General features: G+C 37.2%; 1 protein-coding gene across 2 annotated transcripts in view; it reads right to left on the bottom strand.

The window, feature by feature from the left end:
* Positions 1 to 16489, bottom strand: part of nrg3a (neuregulin 3a) — a 354166-nt gene that overhangs the window by 214489 nt on the left and 123188 nt on the right. The window lies entirely within an intron of this gene.

Consider the following 16489-nt stretch of genomic DNA (forward strand, 5'->3'; position numbering starts at 1 on the left):
TATATATTCATGACCATTCCAAGTTCCATTAGAAATGAATGATTTATTCTTGTGTGTCTGGGAGTGAAATTTGTCCCAATCATCTGATTTTCTCATTTGAATAGCCCTTTGGTTCAAAACGACACTGCACATATTACACAAAGACTTTTTCTTAATATAGTTTTCTCTCTGAAGGGAAAGGTGGAGCCCTAATTCTCCATCAGTGATGACTGGGGAAGATGAGAAGTCTTATCTCAGCTTCTTTTAAAGGCTCACATAGGAGGACAGATGTACTGTAGACTTTCACCCTGTCCCAGAACTGGTTGCTTGGACAGCATTTTTTGACACTTGGGATAAAAATAACTCTGTCCCAATGTCTAGTCACTGATGCTGTAAACTAAATGTATAATTTGTCTTAATGTCTGAATTTAAATACATCACAGTGCTATTACTTCAACGCACTTAGCATCGTGTTAAACAGGATTACAGATGGGTAGTGATTAACGTTTTTGTTAATCTGCTAAGTAAATTGACTCAACAGCTATATGTTTGAGTAGGGAGATAAACAATAAACGAAAGTGAAAAAACACAAAAAGCCAGTTTACAGATAATAAAAGAATCACCTGTGCTGAAACATAATTCTTCTTCTAGGCTAAGTAAACAGAAACCATCAACTCCCTGAATAAAGAAAGAGAGAGTTGGATAAAGTTAGGACAGTGCCCACCAAATGACCTGCACCTGGGAATGCACCATCACCATGACAAGGAACATCAATATTCTGAAAATGAATGCGTGCCACTTCGAATTACTCATCCACTAGTCTGTGCAACTCAAGGGAGCCTCACCGAATCGTGCTGGGAAGAGAGGGGATAAGCAGCATCCGTGATATCTGTTTACGGTTTAGGCAGATGGCTCTCTAATGCATGGATGGGCTCAAAACCCTAGAGTTGGTAATCTTGAGCCCGGTGGTTTGTTTTACCAGTAGACCTGTGGCACCAGTATTCAACTTTTATTAAGCTCCGGTACTGTATTCATCTGCCGAAAATAAAGATGATAAAGCAAATACTGACTAAAGGGCATTACATGGTATGCTATAGGTGAAAGAATTTGCTTGTGATCTCTGACTCTCATTTCTGTGTTATCTTTTATGCACACTAAAAGTGGTGGGGACCCTTATGAAAATTCACCATGGTTTTACTACAGTTAAAACCAAAAAAACATGATTAGTGTAATAAAACCATGGTTTTGCTGATAGTAATCAAAACACAAAAAAGTGCGGTGGTGCGGTGCATATAGGCTTATATATAATGCATACATGTCATCACTAGATGCTGCAAAAACATGTTACACCTTTAATGGAAATACAGTATGTTAAATAAGGACAAAAGCGAATCACCTTGTCTTATGGTGTCAGTAACCATTACTCAAATGTTTGTGATAATTCACGTCATATCTGGTGAGTGTTGAGCATGTCTAAACATGAACGGGGTAAAATGAAGTGATGCTTCAAGAGGACAGATGGGATTAGAAAACGAGACTCTAAAATAAAAAAAAACTGGTTGTCCGAAACAGGCACAGAAATGATGTTTGTGTTTAATACTAAGAAGATTTGCGAGTGAAATTATTTATATATTGTTGCACAACAGTCACAGTTAAAATGACAGGAGATTAGAAAGTGCAGTTTGTGTTTAACATCTATATCTACTATGTGGGGAAATGCATGCAGATGAAGCTACAGTAAGCAAATCTCTGTCTCACTTATTCAGAGGTCAAGCTGATAGAGAAAGTGTTTTTAAGCATTATAGTTTCATCTCTCTCACATTACTGCCCATTTTAGCTTTTGGACATAATTTTGAAAGACATTAAAAGAAAGTTTACCCAAGTTTTTCTTTGTTATTGAATTTTTAGTCATTTCCAAAAGTTGTGATATCTGGACACTTTGCCATACGAAACGCCTGGAGGAGGCCGAATGCCAGCTGTTTTTCAGCTGAGTGACAGCTTTTTTCAGCTGAGTGCTTTGGTAGCTCTGATACTTCAGCTGTGAGCCGGTTGGTTGCTGTGGTAATGTCCCGCCCCTCCACCGCTGTGATTGGACGGCCGGGTGAGAACTGACATTGACGAGCGGGGCTTTTTATTCAAAGTTGAATATTTTTCAACTCTCTGCGCTCACCGGTGAGCGCGGAAAAAACGCTGAGCACCAGTTTTCAGCGCGGAAGAAAACCGCTAGCTGCAGGCTTATTTGAAAAACGCAGAGCTTCCATTGGAAACAATTGAAAACATGCGCCGGCCGCGGACGTAAAAGTTTTGGTGTGCACGCCCCCTTAGAGTTGGGTTTGGGGAAGGATGTCATTTTATGTAACAGAAAGTTGTTCTAACCCAAAACCATAGCAACAATTGTAAGAAAATAGGAAAAACAGTTGAGTAACCAATACGTGAAACTGTCACGGATGAGAAAGTCGTGGCAGGGGCACGTAAAATGGTGGAAATACGTGACAATGACACGCAAAACTGAGCAAAATAATGCGTGACTATTTCACGTATTCTGTGAGATCAGGCTAGTAAATCACCAAATCCAACCTTATCACTGTCTTGTTACCTAAAACATAACATCATTTCGAAACATGTCAGCAACTCCTAGTAACTGATAGCTGGGTAAAACAATCCACAAAGGACAAAACAATCTGGAGTGCTACTTTTTTTGATATAGTCGTAAAACTTTTTTCTTTTACTATTTGATTTAATTTTATTTTACTTGTTAATATTTTTTATCATTGTTTAAAATGTTACTATACATAAAAGAAGCCAAACTAAAATAAAATATGTAATAAATAAAGCTTGTAACAGAATGTGCTTTGGTGGGCAACTCACAGACTCCCGTGTTGGACACCACTGCTCTATACAGTATCCACCATAGAGTAGAGTTCTGTGAGAACTGAACCCAAATCAGTGTTGTCTGCACTTCACACTAACAAAGACAGCTAAGACCTGTCTCTGTGTACCACAGAAGGTTCAAAACCATGGTGTATGGTTTTCACTAAACGCCTGGAAGTGTAAAGGTCTAAAGTGGCTGTCGGACCACCACACAGGTGCTCCCCTTCTACTTTCCAAACAGCTGGGGCTCCAAGGAAAGTTAATGCCACAGACAGGAGACTTTCATATGCAAATGAGATGCAGCAGGAGACCTTTTGTGTCTCCTAACACATACCTTCGCCTTTCATTTTTTTTTCTTCTTATGCTTGAATCTACCCAGACAGCGGAGCTCATAAAATCCCACACAGGCAGCCACATGGGGTGCAAAATTTACCGCATTACAGGAAAGCGCACAGTATCAGTGGTACCATTTGAAATTCATTTGCTTCCTGTTATTGGGTGAATCACATAACAGTTCTACAATAAAAAGTCCTTATCTTACGCTTGTTTCAGCGTGGCTGTGACATCCTTAGAATTATTTCAAAGCTGTTATGTTGCGATTTTAAACTTTAAAGTGACAGAATGCAAATCTATATCTTTCAGACAGTTTGCGTTCACCCCCGTCTCCGACTCATAATCGTGGCTTTGTGAGTTTCCTGGGACAGAAGGGTGAACAGGAGGATATTTTTCAGCACATGACGTGCATATTTCACCTTGTCGTCTATTTTGTCACTGCTCTTCCTCGATTTCACACATGCACATAACATAGCAGGTGCAAATACACACCTGCGAGAAACATTGTGCCTTGCATGCTGGTAAGAAGCCTCTACTGTTGCCATAAAAGGCAATACTGAACTTCACACCCAAAACAACATTCAACCTCTCGTTCATCAGCGTGCCATCACAGGACTATTCAGGGGAAACGGTATCCTCAGAGCAATATTCTGTCTTTGCTAGATCCTAAACTGTGAAACAACTTTGCACAATCCAAAGAGCCTTGATATACAATGGAAAAGAAACAGTTGTGAGTTAATGTGCATGAGTGAAATGCATTTGGTACAGTTATGATAAATTTTTCAATTGAAGAGAAATTGGCATGTAGGCTAATGGTTACAAGGAAAATTGGTGTGAAACAGCTAAAAACTATATCCACCTGTAGCAATATCAAATATTCTTTTTCACGTTTTATTAACTTTACTAACTTTGTATTTCTAATAATTTAATATGTCTGAACATTTTAATAAATGTTTGTTATATCTGGTACTGACAAAGTGATTTATATCCTTTATGTCCTCTTTTTCTCTGTCCTCAAAATCTAAAGATAAATGGAAAAGAAAAAGACGCATTTCAAATGTTCCTACCAGGTGTAAACAGTGAAGTCTCAGTTGACTGCCTGTAAGCAAATCACATAAGATGGATATTAATTCCAGGCCCTAGTCTCATTCGCAGCAAAGCATTTCCTCTGCTTTAGCCACTGAGGTATCGCCATTCAATAAAGCTCAACTGTGCCCTTGGCAGCATGAGAAGTAACACTCTAAATTCATCACATTTTAATTTTCATTACAGCTTTAATATGTTTATAGCCACCTGGTCGACACAATCATCACTCTCATGTTATGAACCTCTAACAAATACTCTACTCCACCTGCACCCCACACCAATGTCAGCTGATAAATAAACACGATCTTACTTCACAACATTCACATCTAAATAAGAAAATAAGAAAATATTAAAAACATTAGCATGTGAATGGGAGCTTCTGCTACCACCACCAGCATCGTCAAAGCAGTGTTGACATTCATATTAATGCAACGGAAGATATGAAAAAAAGACTTAATAAAATGCCAAAAAAGGAAAGTATTAAAAAGCAGGAACAAGAAAAAAATTAATTTACAAAATAAAAGATATGTTGTGTACACAAAAATGTCCCACATGCCTAATAACACAACATAACGAAACATTATTAATCAAAGCTTTTTTTATGGAGGTACTTTATTTCTATACACTTCTGCTTCAATGTTACTGTGACACACAAATTTGTTCAAAGTAGTTTCTAGCTGCATTCATACAGGTAAATATTGTTCCTGAAAGCATTTAGATCTCTATGGTATTCATTGACATACAAGGACTTGCTCAGCACAGTTCATTTGATTATGATTCAGTACCTCAACTAATTATAAAGTTCACTGGAGGTTTCATTGCTAATTGTGTTTAGGATAATAAGAGTTTGTAAAGGCAAGGCAATTTATCTTAAAGGGTGCAGAGCTTTGGAAATGGCTACTTAGATACCCTTAGAAATAATGTATTAGCTAAGAGACTTTATTTATTCATTTATCTATGAGTATTTAATGTTTCTGAGAACAAACCTTACCTATAAACAACACTCTTAAAAAATAAAGGTGCTTTAAAGGTTCTTCACAGCGATAGCAGAATCATTTCTTGTTCCTTAAAGAACCATCTTAAAAAACTGTAGCGCTACAAAGAACCTTTTTTTTCTTTATGGAACCATTTAGCCAGGTTCTTCTGTGGCATTGTGATGAACCTTTATTTTTAAGAGTAAGTATTGTAAAGTTATGGACCATACAATACATAATGACTACAAAATTAGTCAAAAACAAATGTAAAAATCCTTTTGATTTGGTACCTATTTTGTAGCTCATTTTAACACCATGTTTTTGACTGAGCTATTGTAAATATCTAATCAATTCATTTTACCTTTTATTCAAAACAGCCAACAAAATCAATTTTACTCTAATATGTAATTTGCCACAATTATGGTCATTTGTCCTTGTGAACAGACATCTCATCAGTCACCACAACATGGAGTCTTTGACCGAAAGTAATGGCTTTAATTAGGGCTTTAATGCATTTACTGTACATTATAACCATCATTAATGATGGGCTCACTCGCATCTGCTGTCGGATTTAAAGTTTAACCATTTCAGAATAGGTTTTAGAATTTCAGTTTCAATTTGATTTATTTGGTATGCCTTACAAAATCCATACACTTGGAAACTTGTGATCAAATATGATATTTACTTTTGATGTGTAAAATACCATATCATGAACTCGGCTTGTTCACCATATGATTTACGCAGTGGCAGAACTAAAGTTTTATAAATGGGGTGGGCAGGAGGTGTTGGGGGTCCATAGTCTATATAAGAAAATTATTTGTAACCCTAACAAAGTATTAAAAAGCAGGGATGAATATCTTGATTGCTGATTACTTCACATTATCCGACATTAGATAAATATGTTCATTCTGCACTGCATTCATTACTAGCACAGATGTAAGCATAATGTAAGCTGAATTTTAAATGTTTTTTTCTCAATCTGATTCACTGTCTGTAAATAAAGCAAACAATATAATGTTAACTGCAGTACTGTGACTTTGTAAAAATTGTTTAAATGGACAAATACTCCTATAAAGCTAAATAAAGCCTAAGAAACCTCATTCACACAGCACTTTGGTCCCAGAAAACATAAAATTGGCAGACAGGCCTTGTGTGAACACAAACATGTCCCTTAAATGTTCTGGGATTGCTCCCAGAAAGAGGACCTAGTTACATTGGATACATTGGAAAAGCATTAAAGTCGCCATGAAACGGAAGTAGCGATCGCCTTATTTTCCCCGTGGTGACGTATATCCGAATGAAACGGCTTTTGAGATGAAATAAGGCAGGGCTGGATTTGAATTTGTCCATCGAGATCTGATTGGATCGTTTGAAGTTGGGTCGTGTTGCTAATTGCTAATCACTGCGATCTTCTCCCGGACCCCGCCCACCTGCCATACTTTTGACCGGAAGTGAAGAGAGATCGTTTTGAGGAGGGGAGGAGATTTGCATTTTTGATTAAAGATTATGAGCACACACGAATTTTTAAAAAATAATGAAGCTCACAGATAAGTCATTTGTTAATAATACCACACTATTAAAAATACATATATAGTTTTTCATTTCAATTTCATTGCGACTTTAAACATACATACATACATCCATACATCCATACATACATACATACATACATACATACATACATATATATAAGCAGACACCTTTACACTGTAGAAATACTGTACTTTACACACCCTTCCAGTCAACCAGCCTATGATGAAATCATTATGTTGATATATTAACAATTTATGTTAATCTTCACTTAATATTTGTTATGTGCTTCGCTGCTGCAGGTTGTAATAAATGCTGATAATTTTATATTTAGAAAAAGAAGATTTAGCATACCAGAGAGGTAAAATTACCCAGGAATCAATTACAGTGAGTAACTGTAATCCATGCAATCCTGCAATCCTGTCCATGCAATCCTGTTAATGACATCACCCATTTTACAAACCTCACATTAGCACACGATGGAGTCAGGAGCTGGACACCCCGAGCTACTGGGAAATGTCCCTGGTAGTCAGTGAGCTGGCTGATTATAACTGAGAAGGTCATACCAACTGCAAGGCAGAGAGAGCATTACCACCCCTGAGCCAAAAGCCTCAGGGTTTGGCCAGATTCTTCATGCAGTCAACCCACTTTCACGCTTTAGAACCAGCAAGCCAGGCAAAATTGGATTCGTCAGCAATAGCAGTGTGACGAATGAGAGGGTGTTGGTGTGGTGCTAAGGTCCAACAGCCCAGGAAACCACAACAGCCCATAGATATTTACAGGCATTCAGCCATAAAAGGAATCATAAAGATGTGTGAATGAAGCTTGACTATATATACACTTAAAATATAGTGCTGTTGGGTTGCTCTTTAGGTCCATTTAAGTATCAGATTTGTTTCAGATATTTCACCAGATATTTCTTATCAAATAAGCCAGTGTTTGACTAACAGTAACAAAGTCTTAAAGTCTTCAGTCTTACAAGTATTTGATGATATATTGTAGAGAGTTAATATTGAAATCTCTGCAAATCGAATTTTGTTATCTTGGTAAATCTCAGTACAGTTTAAGGCATTGTTGATATCTGCTGTATCAAGCAAACATAAGAGATTACTGTTTCTTTTATAAGACAAACATCTGGAGAAGCAGGACAGGAGACTTAAGCAAACCTCTTCACTTGCTATTAATTTTTTTCCACTGTTGTCTATACTGTACTAAAAATAATTAAAAATAAAGGTTTATGAAAGGATATCGGTCGGCTTGGTTTCATGAAGAATAATTAACATTCACAAAACGATTTTATTACACAAAGGGGTCTTTGTAGTAGAAAAAGGTTATACTGGCTATAAAAATGTTTTTTTTTAAGAACCATAAACTCTTTAGAAACCAAAAACGGACCTTTTGTTAGTGTATGGGAAATATCAGAGATCATAAAGCGTTCTATTTTAGTATGTTTGTTTCAAGGGCTTACGTCATGGCTTCCTTTAGGAAAGGGACTTTAAAATCTGTTTAAATCTATAACCTCTGATACGGGATCACATGGATGGCCTCACTGATCAATAGGATGACAAGATTTTCCTCTTGTCTGACACTCATATCCACCCTTCCCCTTTCAACGAAAATATATATAAAAGCTTTTCTAGATTTTGACAGGTGGAGTGGAGCTTTCTGGAAAGTCGCTGTAAAATGACACACACTCATCTTTATCACCCCTTTTCCAGCTCCAAAATCCCCTTAAATACCCTAAAAGGTTCCAGTCACATGGATGGTGGAGAAAGCATGGGGAAGAGTGAGAGGAAGACAGCGAGTAGGTATTTTTGAAAGCATGTCACTTCTTGCCAACACGTTTTGTTTTTTTAGATCATTTTCTTTTTCTCCATCTGCCACTGATGACAAATCTTAAAAGGCATATGACGTTATTTGAGGACAGAAAGATGAAGAAATTCAAAGCGAAAGCAAAAAAGAGGAGCGAGTGGGAAGAAAATGTGCTTAATTTATACTACCATCCTACCACTTAGTCAGAGGCGTCATGTCCATTCAATCTAAGGCGCAATTTTTAATGCTACCCCCAAATAAATTATTTGTCTATTTGATGATTAAGTCGCATGCTTATTGCATGTAAGAGTTTCTAAAGTGGATATAAATTTGCCAAGTCTATTCAAATCACACCTGATGTGTATATAGCTCAATTGGTAGAGCATTGCATTAGCAGTTCAAAGGTCTTGGGTTTAAACCCTATAACACACATACTGATAAAATGTACATTGAATGAATTGTAAATCGCTTTGGATAAAATTGTTTGCATTATATTTTCAAATTGTCAGAGCTACTTTTGCTAAATTGCATGATGATCGTCTTATGAAAGTTACATTTTACCTGGATTAATAATATAAGGTTGGGATTTTAACCCCGGTCCTTTTTAAATTATCTAGCAAAAAATGTATTTCTCCACCGTTTTTTGTCTGTGGTGTTGTCTCATTTTGCCCTGGGGCACAAGTGAGCCAAGCCTACCAATGTTGCCACCTCAGAAGGTTCTATTCTGCTCCATTTGATACAATATAGCATTTTAACACACCAAATGATAATCTCCCCCTTTCCTTTGAAGCCCTCAACGGTGAACATTCAGTGCTAACAAGTTCGCAAGTGGATTCCAGTCACGATATGGCACCTCAACAAACACCTCTTTCATCACTTCTTATTTTAAATCCAGACACATTCTCAGTCTCTTTCAACAGATAACTTCGTGCATACAGTCTCCGGTCTCATCAGCACCAATCAGTCACTGCACAAACGGCCTCCTTACCCCCAGCTTCACCTCTTACAATAACATGGCATTCACCCCATACCATGACATGGTAAGCCCTGATATTCTTTGAAAAGCCATTTAGCCCCGCCACCTAGGAGAGAGATTACCCTAGCCAGAGACTCACATTTATAAGGCAGACAGAACGAGGAGTTTTGACCTAGTTGAGGATTAGAGTCTTTGTAATACACTTTTATCAAAGCACACTTAAAACCATTCCCCAGCTCCTGCCTTTGATTACATCATCACACACACATGAAAGGTGACCCTGTTGATTTGTGAGTTCACCCTTAAAGAGAGATTCTCATTTATCTGTCCGATTTCACATCCAAAGCCTCTGCCTTTATAGATCTGCTTAATTTCACGCTAATTTGATCTTCACGTGTATTGTAATAAAATGTGTTTTCAAAGTTTGGTAAGATGTGCAACAACCAAAATCCTTATTATTTTATATTTTTAATTTCTATATACATTATTCAAAAATGATTATATATATTCTATATAAAAATATATATTGTATTTATTTACATATACAAATATGTATTGCAGCATAAGACAATAGATTATATGACAGTAGCTTATTACAAATATTTATTCATGGTAAACCTTGGTTTTTTAGAACACACTGTTCTGGTTTCGCACAATGCAACATGCAAGACAGCAGGAGATCAATTTATACAAAGGTTTTTTGTGAATTTCTAAAGCTTGTTTTGAAAACAATCCCAGAAAGATTAATGGTGCTGAACTTGATAGACCACATGAGCGCATACAGCCCCAAGCAAACTTCACACATCAAACCATCAAACACCACAGCATGTTATTCATGTCTTGAATTTTCAATACATAGGCATACACCTAGAACATAAAAGGCATTCGTGTGCTCAAGATAGTAGCAGCCAAAGTCTCTGATTTACAACAAGGGGTGAAGAACTCATTTTATTGCTTTGAACGTCTGAATCAAACTATCTTGCATATAAAACCGCTTATCATACCAGTTCATGCACTTTTTCTTTCAGAGACAGAATGTGGATGAGGACAAGCTAACATTTAAAGAGAAGTTAATGTTGAACAGAAGATAATTCCCAAAACTTTCTCTGACTGCAGTCTCTCTCAAGTCAGATGAAACATCAAGAGATGAAAGACATGTGTGTGCGTGTGGGTGCGACTTTATACATGTTGTAGAGAAAGAAACAAAGACGGAGGGAAAATTGTAACAGAACTGAAAATATCACAAGCTATCCGAATTGTACAACCATTGTGCAGTGCTTGTCATAACCCTATCTTAGTATATCTGTCTGTTCTAATCTATAGTAATTTCGATGAAAGCTGAGGAATCCCGGCCAAGATCCCAGTTTGTGCCACTGTAGTTTGTTGTCACAGATATAGTTAAGAAAAGACAGACTTTAGGAAAAATATTGAAACTCTTTTTTGAGTGCGATGCTAATGGTCTAATCATAAGCTATGCTAAAAGTGGTACCGCCGGACCGGGAGATCGGCTGAATGAATTCCAAAGCGGTAAAATCAAATGTTTAACTCTAGGGGAGCTGGAAAATGAACATATTTTCAAAAAAGTGGATTGTCCCTTTCATGCACATCATAAAAGTCAAAGGATATTGAAGAGCTCAGATGCAAAACCTGCTAAACACCACCTCCATCAAAAATGAGATAAAGATATTGACAAAATGATCTTGGCACATATTGTTCATCAAATACCATTGCTCTGAATCCGCTTAATCCATGCCTCATGCCATTCAGAAATACAGATTCATTGGCAGAATCCATTAAAGGCCGCATAGATTTTTCAGCAAAGTCCTATAAGCGCACGAAACAAAAGTGGGTCACATTCAAACATCTCTTGTAAGTACTTACGTCTGAATACAACCTGAATGTGGCAGTGACATGGATTACAGTGCCCTCTATTGTGGGGTTCAGTTCTTTTATTTTTTTCATATGCAATGTTTATAGTTGCATTTTAGTGATTTTATTATCTCTTGTCCAATAAAAGTAGACTTTTTATAAAAAAAGTAGCCAAAACACTTGCACTTAGAGGGTTTTGCAGAGAAAGACAGTCAAATGTATTAAATACCAATTCGTTGACAAAAGTGACACTTGTCAAATATTGCATTTAAATTACTGACTAGTAACATTTTCATTGCCATTAAAGTGAAATTACTAAACCTAAACATAAGACCCTGATATGGGTTTTGCATCTGAACTCCTCATTTGTTTGTGTAGCAACTCTTTGCTGTCTTCTAACACTTCTCATCTCTGTCGGCTACAAGGGAAATAATGAGAAACTGTACCTCGTTATAGATACATCATAAGTATATTGTAGTGCCATTAAAGTAACCAAATGTAAATGTGTTGTTTAGAATAATCCTTTCTGATGTCTTTGGTAAACATTGATTCGCCTACGATCGCTTAAATTTCTGTCACAAACTTAAATTGGTAATAGAAATCACAAATTGACTTGGAATGAGAAATAAACACAAAGAAAACTTACTGATATACTTACATAAAGGATTTTTTTTTTCAAAACCAAATCTAACTTTCAGTCATGCATACGAATCACAGCCATGATGATAATAGCAGACTCATACAGCGATCATCATAGCCCAAATATAGCTGAAGTGTGCACACTTGTCCAACTCTATGCTATAGTTCAGCCAATCTGTCAGGTTCTACAGACAGAAAATGAGACTAAATGGCACTATGGCTGAATAAGGAAGGCCAATGAATCGACAAGTACCATATCAGTATCTTTCTCTATGGACATACGGCAGACCCTTAGGCCAAAAGTTAGTGGAGAGATAGAGAGGACCAAGCTGTCAGAGAGCACAGAGACGACAGTGTCTACATGCACAAACGGACAGAGCAATAATATGGCTGCTCTTCTTGAGAGACACGTGTGCACACACACCAGCCTAAATCTGAAATGCTTTCTCCATACCATCCAAAATACACTTTATTAATACTGACCCTGCACAAACCATCCACACTAACAACATTTGCGGCATTTCTTGCAGTAGCATTTTCGAGGCTGCCTGAAAAACCTAATTTGCCAAATTTGGTGATACAAAGGCCCTTATGGGTAAAAAAGCCTTTCAACACCTCTGAGCTGTGTACATTTTCAGAAAAAAATCAACATTTCAACTGTCTGTGCTGACAGAAGAAAATAATGCCTTTAAAGCTTTCAAATAGGTTACTGTGAAACCACATTTCCCACAAACCACCTGGAGCTACTAATCTGAATGCAAAGACTGTATCTCAACCAGCTGCTCCATGCTCAGAGTGCACACGAGAATAAAAATTAAGTCAAATGTTTAGTCTTATAAAATAAAGGCTTAATATGTGGCACTGCGGTGTAAACAGATATTTAAGAGACTTACCTGTATTTATGAAGATCAGTGGTGGTCATTGAGGAGACAGGCCAATGTAAAACAAGAGAAAAGAAAGATATAACAATTAGAAACAGATACTTTATAAAGTTTGTATTTAATAAGGTAGTTAAAAAGTAACATTTTTGACAGATACAGTATACATGGTGGGAAGTTTATATGGGCTCTTTTATATAAGTTTATATATGTTTATATACAAACGTTTTTGTCAGGTCGGAGAGTCCTTAGTACCTAGCCCCAGACTAAAATGCATGCTTGAGCTGCCTTAATGTAAAACATCTTACATTGACATTTCTTAACATATATAAGTGCACATCATTATTGATTAAGGTGTGGTTGTAAATACTACTTAAATATCCTAATATAACTATTCCTAGTCCCAGATTAATCTAAACCCTGTCCAGAAAACTGTCCCAATATGTTTTAATAAGATATTTTCCTCGTGTAAAGTGTTGAATGATCCACACAATATAGTTATTTCTGGTTTTATTATCAAAGTGGGAATATTTGGTAATAGAAAAAGCCATCACTTCAAATAAAAAATCTATAAACAAAACAGACAAGTGTACAACAAAAGCTGAATCACCATCCACTTGTGGTCTAAAATCATACATCTTGTTAGTTGCAAAATAGATAGAGAAAGGGATCGAAACTCCTCCACTCAAGTCTATGACTAGTCAGTGACTAAGAACACCCTCACTTCTTTACCACAGGCCAAAAAACCTCATTACAAACATCATCATGGGTTTTCTGCAAAAAGATCTGTTAGCGTTTCTGCTGTGACAGCTCTTCATAACTGCTTATTCTCCCTGCCCACATTACACACACAACAAATAGGACTGGGAAAACCATCACTCACTTCATTACTTTCACTTTTAGTTTCATCAGGAAAGGCATTTGATCCATAGCATAAATATTACCTTTCATTACTTTTTGACAACTCTGACCATTGTTCATCATCTCTCATGCAGTTATCAGTATATTAAGACAAACCGTCCAGCTCTTCTCCTGAGCCGCCTATTACTGTGTGTTCATCCGTCTGAATCACTTTCTCAATATTATCCATACAGTATACTGCATCCATATTGCTCACTACTCATTGCATTAGCATCGCTTTCACTCATCTTGTCCGTTTACCTCATCTAAATGCTTTTCGGCTTGCATCTCTTTATTATTCATTCATTGCTTTAACCTTGTTGTTATTAGAGCTGCTAATAATAATAAAAATTTGTTATTCACTGTCCAAATTTCTAAGCTAACACAAGATTCCTGCTGTATGTATCCCATTATATAGCTATTTTAATATAACATGCTATTTTCCATATTGTGACACTTCCACAAGAACAGCATTATTTTAAATGAAAAGCAGAACATTGCAAATTTTTGCAGCAGGAGCTGCTAAAGGACTCACAGGCCCATTTTCCCCATATGCCACTCTCAACGAGGTGATTAACTACAGTAGCTGTTGAGATAATATGAAATCCAGCTGTTTTTCTTGCCACTACAAGCAATTCCTCATGCCCATGCCAGGCTCTCTCTCACACCTGCAACTATGATGAAAGGACAGCTGTGGTATACCTATTGCATAAAAGATCAGCCAGCGTACCTGCTTGAGACAAAAACCATGCAGACTGTGGACAAAACACTTCCTTTCAAATCCAAGACAGCAGATGACCCAAGGGTTCTTTGGAGAACCTAAAAAATTTCTTTAATCCCTCCTGGAAAAAAACAGCATGCCAGCAAGACCAGCATATGTTGCGTTTTGGTGCTGGTTTGCTAGTGAACACCAGCTAAACCAGCATTAGCACCAGCTAAACCAGCACCAAACCAGCAGTAGCACCAGCTAAACCAGCATCAAACCAGCATAGACCAGCATAATTCCCATGTTGGTATATGCTGTTTTTTTCAGCAGGGATGGCATTGCAGCATTTGAAGAACTAACTTTAGTACCTTTATTTTTGAGAGTGCAAAATGTGAAGTAGAGAGACAAGCTGAATGAAACGTGATTATTTTCATTATACTGATACACGGCTTATCTAATTAAAGAAAAGGAAGTGATCAGACTTTGCTATTTACTGAAGAGGAGCAATATTCCCTATCACTCTCCAACAAGACAAAGACGAGCTAGCGGATGATAATACTTGCTTAAATGAGTGTGAAAATTTTAGTGTCTGTTGTCATTTTAATTGCTTGGATTAATGATGAATGATGTGTATTGATGTTGGTGTTTAAACCCTTAATGTCTTGATAGAAAGTTGTGCTAGCAAGCAGCTAACGCATGTTGCACAAGTGTTTAAATTTTTGCTATGGCCCAGTTAGCTTACTTGCTTAAATTAGTGTAAAAATGTTAGTGTCTGTCGTCGTTTTTATAGCTTGGATGTCATTGTTTAAAGCAGACATATCATGCTTTTAAATCTGTCCTTTTTACATATAAATCATCTAATTGTGGTCTATGTAAAGCGAAACTGCAATGCTTGGGTCTGAATTCCTCATTATTATAGCCCCATAGGCCCCCTTTCTACCCCTTTTCTGATGTGCATCTGAGAGCAACTCGTTTTGGTACTGTCTTTTTAAATGCACGTCATACCCTGCCCCCTCTCCAGGTTGCAGAGGTGACACTCGGTTAAACTCCACCCCGTTCGTCCATTTTTGTAGTTTTATAGCAGAGATACGATTATCTAGCTGCACAGAAACTTTTTATTTACTCGTTATTCACAAAATGTCAACAACGGAAGACTTGTCCATCCAGCCTTAGATGTTCGCGCCAGAGTCGGAAACGGACTGAGAGGAAAATGAAGACGACGAACCTGCAGAACAACGTCTTCATATGGAGGTATCGCAATGGTGTGAGGCTGCAGCCTCCGGAGGTCGCATATCTAGGCTGCATACGTCATCAAGACGGTCTTATTTCAGAATATTAACAATTATAAAGTTTACTATTATTCTTAGTTAATCGTAAATTGTTGTAATATGCTCATGACTTGCAAATGTGATGCTCAGTTAACTTAAACCAGGCTTGATGCCCAAAAGCGATCTCCGCAGGCTGCAGCCTTCGGAGTGAGAAACAGCACTGCTAAACCATGACCACCGTGTACTTTACTTTTTTACTTTAAGTTATAAACTGCTTACCGAAGTGCTCTGCTCGTCGTCTCCAAAGAAAGAAGTAATTGACCCCTCAATCAGACGAAGTCTATCGGCAAATCCTTCTTTATACTGGCGGAGATTGGTGAAGTAGTTATCCTTAAAGTGCCTCGGGCACACAAAAATGACTTTACCCACAGATGTGAGTACATTTCTTACGCTCTCGTAACTTCTGCATCCTTGAGCTTGGACTACAATATCGCAGCGAGAAATATAAAATGGCGGATTGCTCGTAGTGTTGGGCTGGAAGTCGATGTCCTTATTAAGCAGTTCCGCTGCAAATACTGTGACGTAATTGTTCAAAAAACGTAATAGATAATAGAAAAATCAGAACTGGTTGGAAAATATGACCAAAACAGAATATAAAGATATCAACA

This window comes from Paramisgurnus dabryanus, chromosome 20 (genome assembly GCF_030506205.2).
Source record: "Paramisgurnus dabryanus chromosome 20, PD_genome_1.1, whole genome shotgun sequence".
NCBI lineage: Eukaryota > Metazoa > Chordata > Actinopteri > Cypriniformes > Cobitidae > Paramisgurnus > Paramisgurnus dabryanus.